The sequence below is a fragment of the Sebastes umbrosus genome, chromosome 2 (assembly GCF_015220745.1).
Source record: "Sebastes umbrosus isolate fSebUmb1 chromosome 2, fSebUmb1.pri, whole genome shotgun sequence".
NCBI classification, from domain to species: Eukaryota; Metazoa; Chordata; class Actinopteri; order Perciformes; family Sebastidae; genus Sebastes; species Sebastes umbrosus.
In genome coordinates, this window is record NC_051270.1 from 4,952,933 (window position 1) to 4,970,032 (window position 17,100).

The 17,100-nt window shown below is 42.4% G+C and overlaps 1 protein-coding gene across 6 annotated transcripts in view; it reads left to right on the top strand.

Moving 5' to 3' along the window:
* znf536 (zinc finger protein 536) overlaps positions 1-17,100 on the top strand; it is a 306,471-nt gene that overhangs the window by 88,630 nt on the left and 200,741 nt on the right. For 4 of the 6 annotated variants that reach the window (XM_037792176.1, XM_037792166.1, XM_037792210.1 and 1 more), the window contains exon 3: positions 8,949-9,061. The exons of 1 other annotated variant lie outside the window; for it this stretch is intronic. The gene's annotated coding sequence lies outside the window, so the exon portion shown is untranslated. Of the gene's footprint in view, positions 1-8,948; positions 9,062-9,156; positions 9,812-17,100 lie in introns of those variants that run through there. One more of the 6 variants, XM_037792194.1, reaches the window with a different exon arrangement.

Sequence of the window (17,100 nt, forward strand, 5' to 3'; positions counted from 1 at the left end):
CAATGTAAACCCATCCATGCGATTATTAGACGCTCTGAGCATCGGACATTGTATAAAGAAAGTCCACAGAAAGTCCACATAGGGCGCAGCGGCCTGGTTTCCTAAAAATTACGTTCCCATACAACGAAACAGCATTGTGAATTACGTTTCGAGGGAAACGGATTCTGTTGCAGATTATGTTTGTTTTTGTTCACGTTTGTAGTGACAGTCTGACCTCCTCCCACGGACGGAGTGGTGGATGGGACAACAAACACCGAGCTTTCGCCCAGGAGGCCGCTGTTCATGTTCTATGTGAAACCAAAAGTCAGCGTTCTCTTATTTCAATCGCAATGTTTTTTTTTACTAGACCTAACCCAGTAGTTTTGTTGCCTAAACCTAACAAAGTATTTTTTGTGTTTTTGTTTTGTTTTGTTTACATTTTGTATTCATTTTAAGCCGAACCATGATGTTTACTAATCATAACCAAATAGTTATGTTACATTTTTGTTTTGTTTCAATTTACGCCATTAACCACGTGTTTAAATCTATTTAAAACTGCGACAGTAATCCGGGAAAAAATATGTTTCCCTCGAAACGTAATTGAGCATACAGTTTAGTTTTGTGGGAATTTTATTTTTTAGGAGACATGGTGAAACCAATACAACGTTGACTTATTTTACTGTAGTTTTGTTACGTAACTTACAAAACTGTTACTTTATTAACATCAATTACGCAACAAATGTAGCCCTCTCATTTTACGTAACAAACATAATTATTTTAACCTAAACCACAATCTTTTCCTAAGTCTAACCAAGTTCTTTTGTTACCTAAACCTAACCAAACCTAAAAACTAGGTAAGCCTACGTTGGAAGTTTATTTTGAAAAGACACTATGCACGTAACAAGCAGAAACTGACACGCCGTCCAAAACTGACTCCAGAGGGGTAACTAGAACGTCATAGTTTAGCTTCTAGAAACCACTAGAGGTAATATTAAACTTTAGTCTGAAGTCTGGTGACCCCAGATACTCTTGCTGTGGTTATTTGGTATCATCCGTCTTTGAAGGAGCGTTGTTTGAATACATCTATTCCCACTTGGGCAAAAAGAAAAAAAAGAAGAAGTGAAGTTCTGCATGCTCCAGAGCTCAACTAAACTGCTGCAGACATGCTTGGTGCGAACGTATCCTAACACCGCTTCATCACCATCCACCGACGGGCCCATGTCACATTCATTGTAAAAAAAATATGGCTGGTGATGGGCTCGATGATTACGGATGACGGTGTTGATGATGATAGTGATGCTGACAGCGACAATAATGATTATGACAATATAGAAGGTGGCCATTACAGAGATGCTCGGCGTCGTTTCTCACTGGTGAATTATTACATATTCAGCTAGGATACACCTAACCTTTACAGCTCTGACGCGTTTCCTCCGCATGTGCAAATATATTTCAACAGACAGATCGGAATGCGTAAGATGTGTCTTTGGCGACGGCTACTGCGTCTTTTCACGTGACTCCGGGTGAATCAGAGACGTTGACCCGCTATTACGTGTGCCTGTGCAAACCCCCGTGTCACTCTTGTACCAGAGAACTGATGAGTGTGTGCAGCTGTGTCATTAACACCACGTTTGTCTCTGTATATTTGCATTTTGTACCACTGATATACGGATGTCAATTAAACAGGGGAAGGAAAAACAGTTTAGGTGACGATCTCTGCATGCATTTGTGGGCTATTTATAAACAGCCCCCTCTCCGATTTCATGGCCCGCTCCACGAAAACAACACTTGACACTATTTCCGGAGGTTGTCTGTTTCACGCAAAGCACTGCCTTTGTTGATTGCATTAAAAAAAAATTACATTTTTAAAAAAATCTGTAGTGTAAACAGAGCACATTGTCGCTAATACCGGCGTGGCTTCCAGGAACGCTGACCTTTAGCCGTGCCCTGACACTGCTCTGAACATCTAGGAAGTCTGCCATGCTGGTAGGTGTCTGGGTTTGTTAACAACGGGGAAGAAAGGCACGGCGAGAGGGAGAATTAGGTGCAGTTGGGAGGTGCACTAGGTCGTGGTGTGCCTCCCAGCTCTCTGCCTTATGTCAAGGCTTTATCATTTCACCTGCCAAGGTCCTGACCTCCCAGGATTCCGCCTTTCTTCCACTTTCCAGAAAACAGATTTGCCTGCAGCCTGTTGAAAACCTGTGTGAATGCAGGACACCCCCAAAAAATCGGACCGTCACAGATAGTTGCCGTGTGTATTGTCGTGTTGAAAGGACTAATTGAATGGTCCAGATAAGTGATTCATTGTTTTAAGTCATTCAGAAAAAAATACCTATTGTTTTAAATTGAATATCTTTGGATTGTTCGGTTGTACAAAACTAGCAATTTGAAGGTAAGACACATTTATTTGGATAGCATCTTTCAAATACATAACATAAATAGATAAATTAGCATTTAAAACACAAAAACAACAAATTAAAAATAATGAAATCAATTAAAAAATGTCACGTTGGGCTCTGGGGAATTTCAATTTGCACTTCATTGTAATCAATGGAAAAACCTTCCTGATGTCACTTTGAAAGATGTTCCCAAGCTTATGACTCTGATTACCCATAATATCATACTAGCACAACACAAGTTTTTTTGCTTATTTTGGTTGATATTGATGATTCTCTTGTAGGGCTGCACAATTCATTGAAATTTTATCAAACTCACAATATGGCTCACTGCAATTTTCAAATTTTCAAATCATGCAAAACAGCGCAATATTTGTTAAAGGTGAAATGTGTGTCAAAATACCTTTCTTTAAATTAAATATTGTGGTGCTGCAGATATGTCATGGCCTACGCATCATATGTTATAAGACTTGAGAAAACATCTTTGTTTGGTACAGATCCGCATAAATCACACCATAATCATTTTTTCAATTTCAAGTTTTTCAATAATGATGTAAAAATGATCATTCCCTGTAATATCGCAAATCATTTTTCAACATCAGTCAAAATAATCGCAATTCGATATTTTTCTAGTTCAGCTCTATTCTCTTGGTTGCAACCTTAGTGTCTTTTAAAGTCTTTGCTCGGTCGCGGACTCCTTCTTTCCATCTTTTCCTTCCTTCCTTCCTTTCTTCCTTCCTCTTGCCTCAGGGGTGCTTTCGGCAGGTCAACACCTCGACGGGTGGGTCGTGGTGGGCCAGGTGACCTTTGTCTGTCATTGTTTTGCTCCTCACACCTCACCCAGGGAGAAGGGGAAGGAGCTTAGTGCCTTACACCTGCCACTGGCTCTACTGTCGCGGCGCTGGGGGTGCGTTTGATTTTGGCGTGCCAAGGAAAGAGGAGAAGCTCCCAAATGGTTTGCACACATAGCCAACAGTTGGCAGATATTACGCAGAGAGCGGGGGGGTGAGCATCGTGATTGAACCTCTGATGGCCCTTATATTAGCGTCCGCTCCGAGCTACACTCAACCACGCAGAAAAAGGACCAAAAACTGCCACTTGGATAACCATAAAACTGATGTTAGATTCCGATTTGCGCTCCCGCGCGCGAGATAAATCGAGCGCACCTCGAGTGAATAAGGGGACGGAGATGAAATGAAATACCCAAATGCTGCCTCCGCTGGGGCCTGATTGAGTTCAGGTGGCTGGAAAGTGTCTCACCCAGGGCTAGTTGTCAGTGAAGGATCTGCTGTCTTCTCATCTCTCGGTGCTGCGGGGCTAACTGGCGAACATCGGGTGTGTTGCTTTGACGGATGTTCGCGTGCCTCCCGTGTTGCGGGGGGGACGGGCCGTTGACACACTTCATATTTCAAAAAGGCAAGGTCTGAGGAAGAAATGAAGATTGATGCGGAAAAATGGCGCGGCAGCTCATCGCCCATTCGATACATATATTATCATTTACACATACGTGACACCTTTGTGCATGTCTGTATGTCTATATATACATATGCATGGGCATGATCCAAGGCGCCACACATATTCACATAGGGGGTGGGTGGGGTGGGGAGGGTTGGGGGGGTTTCCTCTGTTATTAGAACCATGTGATATAATTGCATTTGATCTCCAAATAAACAGGGAATCAGTCCATCTCCTTGGTGGAGATGGCAGATGTGATGGACGACCGCATTAGCGGCGAGGACAACATTAGATTTGCTCAAAATTATTGATCTTTTGTTTGTGAGCCAAGTCGGCGATAAATAACAGTGCATGGGAGATGTGACTCATTATCACCGTGCCAAAAGCCCGACAGACCTCTGTCAAAACACACTCTCCTTCCTCCCCCCCCCCGCCCTCTCCTCTCTTCCTCCTTCCTTTCATCCCCGTCACTACAAACCAATTTAATCTGTTTTTAATCCTTCCCTCTTTTCTGTCGCCGGCGCCTTTAATGCGAGGCCTCACTGTCACTATCTGATTCCCTTAAAATTTTAATCCTGCACTGATAACCCCGTATTATTACATATTACACACTTGCAGGCGGCAGGACACTCACACATACGTGCATGCAAATATGTACACACACAGCGTTTAGTGGCTCTTTCAGTGTTTTTATTCCTTTTTACCTTCTTAGTGAAGAAAAAAATCCTTTTATCACACAATGGGTAATTTATATCCATTACCAGCGTTTTCAATCCTTTTCAGCGCGGCTGTCACTGCCTTTGGCACACTCGTGATTAATGTGATCTAATAATAGTCTGCCATTATATTTCCTTTAGTAAAACATGTACCAACATCCTATTCAGCTCCACGAAATTCATTGCCCCTTAAAATATTTTTTTTTCCCCTTTTCGTTTGAAAGACAAGATTGCTATTTTTTTTTTTTTTTTCCACCCTCCATCTCGTTGCCTCCCAGGAGGTGATTATTTGTTGGGGGGTGGGGGGGTTAGTGATGGCACTTCCCTTATTTTCAGACACTTATTAGAATGATGAGAGGTGCCGTGATTCAAGGTGGTTTGTGTGGATGCATTTCAGCGCGTGTGTGTGTGTGTGTGTGTGTGTGTGTGTGTGTGTGTGGAGGTCGGTATGAGTGTGCGGTCCTCACTCCGGTAACGTAGCATGGCATGTGGACAGTTTTAGATCAGCAGAGTTTGTTTGAGAAAAAGTAAAACATACTGTATGTTGTAGGACTGTCAATTGATTGAAATATTATGACATAAAATATTATAATAGAGCATGATTGTCCATAGTTAATCATATTTTATATCTATTCAAAATGTACCTTATAAGGAGATTTGTCAAGTATTTAATTTCTTATCAACATGGGAGTGGGTAAATACGCTTACTTTATGCAAATATATGTATATATATATTACTGGCACTTATTATTATTTATTACTATTAATGGCAAACTGCAGCCCAACAGGCAACAACAGCTGTCAGTGTGTCAGTGTGCTGACTTGACTATGACTTGCCCCAAACTGCATGTGGTTATCATAAAGTGGGCATGTCTGTAAAGGGGAGACTCGTGGGTACCCATAGAACCCATTTTCATTCACATATCTTGAGGTCAGAGGTCAAGAGACCCCTTTGAAAATGGCCATGCTAGTTTTTTCCATTCATTAGGTTTTCTAGCTTCATATGATAACAGTATTTTCACTCTAGCTTTAAAGCTGAGCCCGCTACAACCTAAAAATCGCAAGTCGCGTCAATGCGTTAAAAAATGAGTGCCATTAAAATGAATTTGCGTTAACTTTGACAGCCCTAATATATAGCTTACAAAGTCTACATTCATTTCATTTTCACATTGTTTTGTGATATGAAATTACTTTTGTTTTTTATTTTGATCAAAAAAGTTATGTCATGGAAAAATGCTTGCATGTTAATTGATAACATTTAGCCACGGACTGATTTAGCCATAACGTTACCTGTAAATTATTTTAATGACAAATAAGGAAGATGTAACTATCCAAACTGAGCACAAATATATCATCTTTCTTTTCATCTTGTCTTTTAGAGCAGGTAGTTTGGAATGGGTGATGGAGAGGAAAGATGCTCTCCATGGAATGTGCATAGGATTAGATTTGTGTGTGTGTGTGTGTGTGTGTGTCTGTGTGTGTGTGTTGTCGGGGAGGTGGCCCAGCAGTGGGCTCTGTTCCCTCCCAGCCGGACAGCCTGAGCCAGTCTGCCACTCATGGGGCACGTTTCAGACGGGGCGGTGCCAACACACACACACACACACACACACACACACACACACACACACACACACACACACACACACACACACACACACACACACACTCACACACGCATGCATGTATGAAGTTGTGCGCACACACAACACACAATCCTGGCTCCCTCTCACAAAGAGGGTTAACCCTTACTGGGTTCTTAGACTTGTATCCAGGATGAACAGGTGGTCCCACAAAACATGGGCATCCATTTCCTCATGACTTATCCCAGTGTGTGTGTGTGTGTGTGTGTGTGTGTGTGTGTGTGTGTGTGTGTGTGTGAGGAGGGAGAGTTAGACAGAGACATGGGAAGGGGGGGGTAGAGAGAGAAAAAGAGCACACATGACTGTGTAGCTTTCGGACACCTCTCGTATGTGTGCCGGTCTTGTTTGGTACCAGGGTGGCTGGTGTACGGAGCAGCTTGCGGAGGGTCCCGCCGCTGTGTGAAATTGACATCAGATGGCCGTCGCGCGACGAGAACAATATTACATCCAGCTTCCGTTAAAAGCCAGGGAATATATGTGTGTGCCGTGTGAACATTTGTTTGTGTGTGTGTTCGTCGACACCTGACCCCAGAGTCCGACCGCACCAAACACAGCTGTCAACACTTTACATCTAGGCCTTTTTTTTTTTTCTTTCCCTCTCTTGCTTTTTTCCCCCTTTATTTCTTTCTCTTGAATCCCTCCACCCAGGATCCCTCCATTAAAGATAACTTGTATTGAGCCACATCTAATTCCCTTCAATCCGCCTCCCCCTTCTTGTCTCAAGTGATCCTTTCCCAGCAGAGAAAATCGAAGGTAAACCACTTCTAAGGCAAAAAAAAAAAAAAAACGGTGTGTGCTCCACTTTGGATGTTTTTAAATATCACCGTGTGACGCATGACGAGACGCGGGGTTGCGGCGGCCGCTTTGGTGAAAACGCGTCAAAATCACAAAGTTTACCACCTGACCGCCGCGATAATGCACTCAGCATCTGGTCGTCGCAACACATAGCCGAGACCTTCTCTTGCCTTTGATAGCTGCAGTCTTTCATGTCGGAAGGGAAAACACTCCACTTTATTTGTTCTTTTGTGATGTTTCTGTGGGCTCAGCCCCTCCGAAACCCCACGCACATGTGAAATAGACGTTTTTCGGAAAATATGAGTAAGTAAAGCAAAGAGAAAAAAGAGAGAGAGAGAGAGAGGCAGAGAGCAGAATGGAGCCGAGGAGATAAACATAAACAGAGCAGCGAGAAAAGAAAGAAGGTTTCTCTCTGAGTCAGCGGGTTTTAGTAAAGTCTGATTAAACGAGGTGGGAAATCGGTTGGGGTAGTAAATAACAGAGGTGTCAAAATGTTGCTTAATGACCTGAATATCTATTGCATGGAATATGTGACTACGCAGGAGCTCTATTTTCTTTTTTCCTTTAATGCCTTAATGTGCAGGGGGAGTTCAGATGTTTAACACAACTGGCTGTGAGTGGAGAGCAAGTTCTCTTCACAGACTTGAACCTACAGCTGAAAGTGCATTTTGTTTTTACATTTCTACCCACAGGCCATCACTCTGATGGACACTTTAACACCAAATATCCGCTGCTGCCGTTATAGCTTATAATTCTTACAGTCTTTAATGCACATTTTTGCACATTTTTAGATAATTTACAGTCTTTAATGCAAATTTGTTTGCAATATGTACATGTCATCTGTCACTGTATGTACATATTGTAATATGTACATGCCCGTCACTGTAAATATAGATTATACTCACTGTACATTTAGTTTATAGACATCTTCCCATGTACATACTGTACATAACCATCCAGTCCATGTACATGCATCCGCTATTTATTTCTTTGCACTATTTGTATTGTTTACAACTTCCAGAATACTTGACTTGTATGTACACTTTTTTACTTTTATTTTTTATTGTTCTATTCTTTTATTCTGTTATTTCTAGTATTCTGTGTAATTACATTGAGAAAGCTGCATAAAACAGGAGTCAAATTCCATGTATGTCGAGTCAATGTAGATTTACAGTGTAGATGTTTGGAGGTTTGGTTCTTTCGTGTCACAGCAGGGCTGACCCGAATGCTTCGCAGCTTCCACCGTTGCCAGGGTAACGGTCGAGCTCCAAAATCGGTATTCAAATTATTTAGTTTTTATAATATATATATAAGTATGTAATAATAATGTATAAATCCCAAAATAGCCCATGAAATAAGGAATAATCCCACAACATTATTTATTATCCATATTTAACATGAATTATTATTAGTTATTCTCAGACTACTGTACACACACTTACCTCTACATCACTGTCATGTGTAGAGGTATGTGTGTGTGTACAGCAGTGCAGTAGCGGCACTGAAACGTGGGAGAAGAACATGTCCGTGAAGCTTCGAATACCTTTGAATATTTCTCACCGAAGCCCAAAAAATGTTTTTTTGGGACAACCCTGTGTCATAGTAGCCTTTTGCTATTGGAATATTGGTGACACATTTAAAATGACAAAAAAAATATATATACTCAGAAAAGTTAATGAGTTAATAGTTGGTGGATGAACATGAGGAGGAGGAGGAGGTTGAGCAGAGATCTGGAGGTTATTGCAGCGTAGTCAGTAGTCGATTCACCTTCCCCTCCTCTTTCCAGGGTGTTGGGTGGGTGGGGTGGGGGAAACCCCTCTCGAGGAGGGGATGCTCGAAGCAAAGAGAGAGAAGGGGAGGAGGGGGAGGGAAAAGGAGCAGTGGTGGCGGTGAACTCAGCACTTTCCTTATCTTCTTTCTCTCTCTCTGTCTCTCTCTCTCTCTCTCTCTCTCTCTCTCTCTCCCAGGGCTCCCTGATCAGTGGCGACCAGAAGCGGAGCTGAAGCTGAGGCTGGCTTAACGGGGCTAAGCACACCGTCACGCTGTCCAAGAAACCACCCCCACCCACCCACCGTCTGAGGTGACTCAGGGCTTTCGGGGAAGAGGGGAAATGGGGGCGGGTGGGGGCAAGGGAAAGGAGACTAACGGGTGGAGAGGGAGGTAGAGGAGTGTAATAGCTGTGGGTCATTTGGGTTAACAGGTAATTATTAGAGACCATAGTCCTGCATGAATGAGTGAAAGTTGCTGCAAGTAGAGAAGGAAGGAAGAATGGGCTAGGAGGAGAACTGTCTGACGCAGCAGGTTACAGTGATGATGCAATCTGTGTGGGGTGATGATGACGATCACTGTGATGATAAGGATGATCATGATAATGACACACACACACACATTCACGGGCACACACACACACACAACAGTTGGCTGAGACATCCGTTATACGTGGATGTACAGAGGACCTGCACGGGCATATCAACAGATAATTCCCATTTAATCCCATCAGTCATCCGTTGTAGTAGGGTTACTCTGTCTGTCTTTAAGTCCGAGCTGGCTGTCTGTCTGTCTTTTTGTCACTCTTCTCTCCAGTGTCCAGACGAGGAGCTGTTCAGTGAGCGTGACCTATAGGTTATGTAATACATAGGTATACATGTGTGTGACTTTACCTACGTTCGACGGCTTCAGATGCAGAGAGGGGAATGCAAAAAAAAAACATGAAGCCTAGGGAGGTGTGAGGAGAAGTTAGAGCCTTTGTCTGTCTTGACAGAGTGGAGTGGAAACCCTGCAGGCCTGTGCGACCCAGGCCTGACGCTCTGGCATGCTCCGAGGACGCGAGGTTAGTTCACCTAGCATCTATTTCTTGTCCGGCTGTGGAAATGCCTTTGCCCTCATATCAGGAATATCTAGCCAAGGTGCGGATGAACATGTAGCGTGCATCTGTTAATAGCGGAGGCCGAATGGTAGTGATTTATTTCAGTTGATATTAAAGCAGGGGATTGACTGCGGCGTTGGTTTGGCATCTTAATGCAGTGGCATGACAGAGTTAGCGAACTCTTCTCCCCTCACGGCACCTTCTCTCATCCTTTCCCTTTGCCAAATTTGGACGCTGACACTAAATGGATCTGCCATAATTCAGATGTGAGTGGGAGGATATATATATACAGTATATATCTGTGTGTTAGTGTGTGTGTGTGTGCAGCTGTGTGTGTGGTTGTAAAGTGAAGCATTATGGCAAAAAAAAAAAAAAAAAAAAGCCTGAATAATTTAGCACTCACATTATTTTCTAATGCCATTCTTTAGAATCTGACTGTGTCACTCTAACAAATGCATGTGTCGGAAAGTTCAGGGGATTTTGTAGGGCGCCTGTGAACAGTGAGTGATGGCAACCAGCCGACTCTCAGCTCCCTCTTGTCTACCAACAGCTCCATGTGAGCCCCGCGCACCATATTCCTTTCTCAGAACTAACGCCGTGGCGAATCGAAACAAAAAGGCCACATATTTTATTTATGTGTCAAAAGTGCGGTGAAAGGAGGGCAGGAAGGAGGGAGCGGGGCGTATCACTCTATCCGTCGGTTGATATCATTCCATCCATGCGGATCAATTCTCCCAGACAGTGGGAGATGAGAAAGGAGCGAGCGCGAGAAAGAGAGGGAGGGAGGGAAGGAAGGAGAGCTGAAATGGTGGTCGTATTGATTCGTCAAAGAAATACAGCGTTGAGTGTTTTGCTTAAACGTCCACATAAACCTGAGCTGTCAGAGGTGGGCGGGCGCATACTGACATTTGGCCACACCGACATAGATTGTGGATTTTCTGCTTGGCTTAGCTGTACACAGTCTTACCCATCAACTTCATGTGGAAACGGGCAAGGAGGCCCCTGCTTGCTCTAAACTGTGCTTTGTGGCATACTGTGCATCCAAAGTCTTCGGAAAACTCCCTTAATCAGCCACACAGGCCAATCACTTTAAACTTTTTACACTTTTGAACTCAAAGTCCACTTACTAGCTTTTTTTCTGGAGCTTTCAACAGCATTTCTCAATATGCCTCAGCAGATTGTAGATGGTGCTTAGACATGGACTGTGGTTTTTATGTACTTTTTTCTCTTTTATGAGATCATAGTAATAGCCTACTATCAGTATAAAATGTAAACTATGTATACCAGTGCAACATGTGTACTGATGCAACATACACGATTCATGACCATGGAGTATGGAGCACTGAGCAATGGTCTTCAAGTGTCCATGTTTAACAGGTAAGTTTACTGGTAGGCCAAATTCCAAGAGAAACCGTCATTAAAAGTTAGGTGATATAATAACGAAAGTTTCGTGGTATAATTACGAGTATAACAAGCGATAAAGTCCACTAAGGGCAGGTGGGAGTTGTGGTGGATGGGTCAACATTCACCCAGGAAACCGCTGTTCATGTCCCGTGTGAAAACAAAGGGCAAATGTTGACTCTGCTCTTGTCACATAATGTTGTTATGCTTGTTACGTAAAGTTATGTCTGATAAGGGTATTTATGTTGTTGCGTTACGTTGTTGCATTACGTTGTTGCGTTACGTTGTTGCGTTACGTTGTTGCGTTACGTTGTTGCGTTACGTTGCTGCGTTACATTGTTGCGTTATGTTGTTGCGTTATGTTATTACGTTACGTTATTGTTACATTATTATGTTGCTTTATTACGTTACGTTAATTCATTACGTTACGTTATTGCGTTCTTATTTGAACTCAAACCATGATTTTTTTTCTAACCTTAACCAAGTTATTTTGTTGCCTAAATATAACCGGTCGTTTCACAACGCTAACCACGTGGCATTGTGAGCTTCTGCAAGCGTGATACAAGGCTGGTATGAAACTATTCATAAAACTTCAAGCGTACCTACAATGCCAACATTTTTTTCTGGCGACTGGGTTGTGCACTCCCATACTCCTGGGAGTGCACTCCTACCTGTCCCAGACACTTTTTAAACTTCACCTACAGCATCACTTTTCCATAATGACAATCAAAACTTGACACCAATCTAAGCTCTGTATTCCTACAAGATCCAGGCCATAATAACCATACCCCCCCGAATCATGTTTAGGAAAATGGTCACACATCTGCAGCTGCTTAGGCTAATCACATTCCTACATTGTGAATAACTACAGCAACCTTGGTAAAGAGTGGAAAGAAAAACACTACAACATTTTGTTAAGATATAACCTCAATTAAGACCACCCACGCAAATTTAGCTGACTGTGGCGAAACTCCCACATCTCGAAAAGACTAAGACAGCAACTTGGTGCTTAATTGGTTCAAGGAATCTGCCAGTGATCCTGTCGTGTTTATCCACTCTCAAAATAATGTAGTCAGTCCCATATTTGACCATGGCGGGATAGAGAAAAGCCCTCTTCCACTCTGCGACTACATACCTGGCACAAGGACAAGAGTGGAGGGGGTGCAATGAAATTAAAGAGCAGTTAAAGAAAACTGGAGAAAAGAGCAGAGAGTGTGCACAGGGCCATAAAAGGGATAGTTTAACCATTGATCGAGAGCAGTGGTGGAAATGGCAGCTGTAAATCAATTTTATCTTGGAGCAGCTAAAGAGTGTTTTCTAATGAGGTTAATGCCACATAATGGCTAAATTCTTCTGCTTAAAAGATGCCCTCAAGGTGGTGGCGAGAGATAGATGTCGCCATGGAAAGCTTAACACCTCACCATTCAGCAGCAAGCAGACGGATGCCTTCTTCTTGCAGGGAGATTGTATCTTAAATGATGTTAAACCTTTATTCGTTAGAAGGTTTCAGGGGGTCATTATATCATTCAGTACACCTTTGTCTAGACAGCTTGTTGTATCGATGGACAGATAAATCTGTGGCTGAGATTGGGCATTTAGTAAATTATTCAGTCTGTGTTGTCCACTTCCAGTATGATGAGCTCTTCCCTGACCACAACTACAGCATATAAAACAAAGCAAAAACTATTTCCACATTTATAAAAAAGAACTGTATCAATCAAATTAGAACAACTACGGCATTTTTTTTTTTGAATACCGCTTGTCATCTCAGTGCTTGGCAGCAGGCAGGCTAGCATGTCAAACTAGAACGGGCCGGGTACTGCCACTGAAAAGACAAACTGACCCAGTACTAATAGATTGTGAATCAAGTTGACCTCTGGCAAATAGTAGTGTTTATGAAATCCTTTATGTTTTGGGAAACGAGGCCTGAACACCCCCGCTCTACATCCACACACACACACGCACACGGGTTTTTTTCCAACAAATACACGTTCATCCAAAGAAACATGTAACTTGTGCACTAGGGTTAAACTAAAAATGGGTTTGTAAAGGCTAATATAGATAGATAGTCCTCATACTGTACATAGCACAAACAAGTAAGACATACAGAATTATACAAAAAGTATACAAAGAGACAAAGACATGGATTAACATACCTCAGACTGGATTACTTATAACTTGAGCAGAGGTCACTTATTTAAAGCTTGTATGGCTGTAAGAACAAAGCTCTCGCTAAACCGGCCTTTCTGCATATGGGTAGTCTATACCTGCGTCCAGGGGGAGGTCAGGCGAGGTGAAGTGCTGGTAGAGTGGATGATCTGGTTCATGTGTGATCAGGGATGAGGTGACACAATCGGATAAATTGGGGGTAGGAATACCGAGTTATCTATAAGCGTTTGTTCTTATTGGTGACTGTAAGCATATGGAAAAAAACTGATGGCACCATAGAGACGAACTGGCTTGATAATGCGGTACAGGAGATAGAAGATGGGGTTATACAGACAGATGACTTAGTTTACGGACGACTGTAAGTTGTGACAATGCTTGTAAATGTCCACGGTGTGCTGATTGAAGCTGAAGTTATTGTCCGGTGTAATGCCAAGGTATCTGAAAGACTCCACCACCTCTATACCTTCCCTCCTTTGATGGTGAGATCGGGGTGATAGATCATTCTTTTAGATTTCTTGCCAATATTCACGTCCATTCATTTTTTTCCGAAGCATATCCAAGTCTGTGTCATGGTAATCTCTATAAACATATTCCGCATTAAAATGCAGAATCTGTAGACAACGGGACAAACATTTGGGTATCGGAAGCGTTTCTGTTTTGTAGTTTTGAGTAGTATTGACCAATCACGTTCGAGCGGGCTTTGGCGGAATGCAGGTAAACAGTTTGTGTGGAGAGTAAAAGAGGCGGAACGCATTGGCCGAAATACAATCTCGAAACCCACCGGCTATCGTCTGATGATGATTTAGCTTTTTATTGGTTTAAAATTAGCTTGTAAACTGGCTTCTTGTGAAACAATCCGGTCGTCTCTCAACACAGACTCCATTCTCATATCTAAAGTTGCTAATCGGACTGTAAACAATGGGCAGCGCACGGAAAAGGAAGTCTTGGCCCTAGCTGGCTATACCGAAAACCCCAGAAATATAGCCCCTTGCCCCCAGAGGCTTATCCATCGTCACACCGATAGCCGATGGGTTCCGAGATTGGGGTCATGGTGGCAACAGGCTAAGCAAAGAAACCTTGTTTTCCTTGTTCCTAGACAGACTAAATCTAGGTCAGCAAGCTAGGCATTCTCCACTCATTGACTCTGTCAATACTGGACCTATAGATGTAATCTCATCAGACTAAAAAGAGCGTCTGAAACGGCATTTAGACTATAGGACATTTGATCAAAATGTCACATAAGAATGAATGTAGTTTAAATGGTTTAAAAGCTGGTATATCAATTCCACAAAACTGTGTAATGGCAGAGGTTCAAAAGACTAGTTAGAAGACCAGTATTTTCCTCAAAAAACCCCAGACCTGACCTAAGGGTGAAGTACTACTTTGTGCATCCAAAGACAATGTTTCTTGTGTGTCTTGACCAGAAACAAATATACAGGGCTTCAGTGAGTGGATGCCAGCCCGAACAGTTGACAGTTGTGGAATTAAATGGGTGGGTGAGTTTTCGAAAGGCCAAGAATGTTGGTTCCAAACCGGAGCTTGTCCAAAGGTAATTACAGTGTGCAAAACATAACACAAGCAAAACGTCAGCTACTATAGTTTGGACAGCCAGCATCTTTATTTTTACACTATTTGTCTCTTGGATGTGCTCCTCTGCACCTCTTGCTGGGTTTGGGGTGGAGGGAAGTAGGCATAGGGAGGAGAGTCAACAACTGGCAAACACAACCGATACGTGCAGGGATTCCCAAAGCATCCAGTATCAAGACTAATCACAATCTAGCTAGCTAGCTAGCATGTCGGCAGACGCGGACGCGTTGAAATATTACATTACACAAATTACATTAGACAGTAATGGAAGCATAAGGAATCCTCTTTGTCTTCGGTGAGAGTGATCCGAGGAGTCTGTAAGCTGTAAACGAGACTCCACCGTAAGGTTGTTGACGGAAAAGCAGCTCATAATCAGAAATGCGATGTGGAGACACTACGGGTGCATTGCATTATGGGGGAGAGGCTTGGAAGACTCAGGTGATGTCAAATGGGCTGAATCAAATGCATCATATCGGTGGTGGGTGTAGCACTAATGCACGCTACTTAAAGTTTGAATTAGTCCAACACTGACCACATATATCCATCTAAGCATATCGTACTCATTCACTACCAACACTAGAATGGCAACCCATTGAGACCGACAGATGATAGGTATTTAAAACAATGCTATCATATAACACGGTGTCTGCAAACCACTCTGTTGTGTGTGTGCGTGTGTGTGTGTGTGTGTGTGTGTGTGTGTGTGTGTGAAAAAAAGAAAAAAAAAATGAGTACAAGCAGCGTGCGGCATGAAACTTAAGGAAAGTTCATCTCCACAGACCTCTAGCATTGATCACTGGGGCCCTAAAGCTATTATCATGATCTAATTAGGTTTAACATAAGTCTGTGTCACGGCCCGGTGCAAGGCTGCCTTGTCCCCAATTCCACACTTTCACAGCATCCCTATTTAAAAATAGCACACATGTGCCACACATACATGCAGTGAATACTAATAATATTTTTTTTTTTTCCCAGTTACACTGAGATCCACTTTAATGTCAGACTGAGGTCTAAGCGGGGTGAAATGATGTAATGCACGCAAGGCGATGAACAAACGAAGGGTAATCTCCCAGGTTTCCCCTCTTCGTGTATAGATGCCTGCTAGTGTAAATTGTGTTTTAAAATAATCAGGAAGAATTTTGTTTTTCCCTACGTGCATAGCTATTATTCCAGAAAATACAAAAGCTTTGATGAACTGGCTTTAGAGACATATATTGTTTGGATCAGCAATTATTTTAAAAACATACCACTTTAGTATTGTTAGGAGGAGTGGAACAGCCTCCTGATTGTTGTACCTTTTATAGTATATCTCATCTGTTTTCTGTTGTGTCTTGTAATTCTCACAAAGATGCAATTTAAAGACTAAACCCATTCCCACTCTGGATATTTCTATATCTATATTGTCTAAATCACCAATGTAGAGTAGCAATAGTGATATTTATTTGAAAAAAAAAAATATACAAGTTTATCCTTTTCATGCCTCCAGCTTTGGCATTATGTTTTCGGGTTGTCTGTAGAGACTCAAGAATTAAATGATTAGATTTTGGTGGTCAGAGGTGAAAGGTCAAGGTCACTGTGACCTCACGTTTTATGCCTCCGCGACGGCTTTGGGTTGTTTTCGGGTTGTCTGTCCATCCGTTTGTCCGTTCGTCCGATTCTCGTGAACACCTGGAGGGAATTTTTTCAAATTTGGCACAAACGTCCACTTACAGTTAAGGAAGAACTAATTAGATTTTGGTGGTTATAGGTCAAAGGTCAAGGTCACTGTGACCTCACTTTCGTCCCATTCTCGTGAACGTGATATCTCAGGAACGCCTTGAGGTAAATTTCTTCAAATTTGGCATAAACATCCACTTGGACTCGAGGATGAACTGATTAGATTTTGGCGGTCAAAGGTCACTGATTTCACAAAACATGATTTTGGCCATAACTCAAGAATTCATATACTAATTATGACAATCTCACACAAATGTCTAACAGGATAAAATGAGGAAGTGATGACACTTTGGCCAGACATGGATGTAACCTGTGACTTGGTTGGCGGAGGCATACAACCGCAAGGCGGTAATTCTAGTAATAATCTGTTTTCTGCCGTG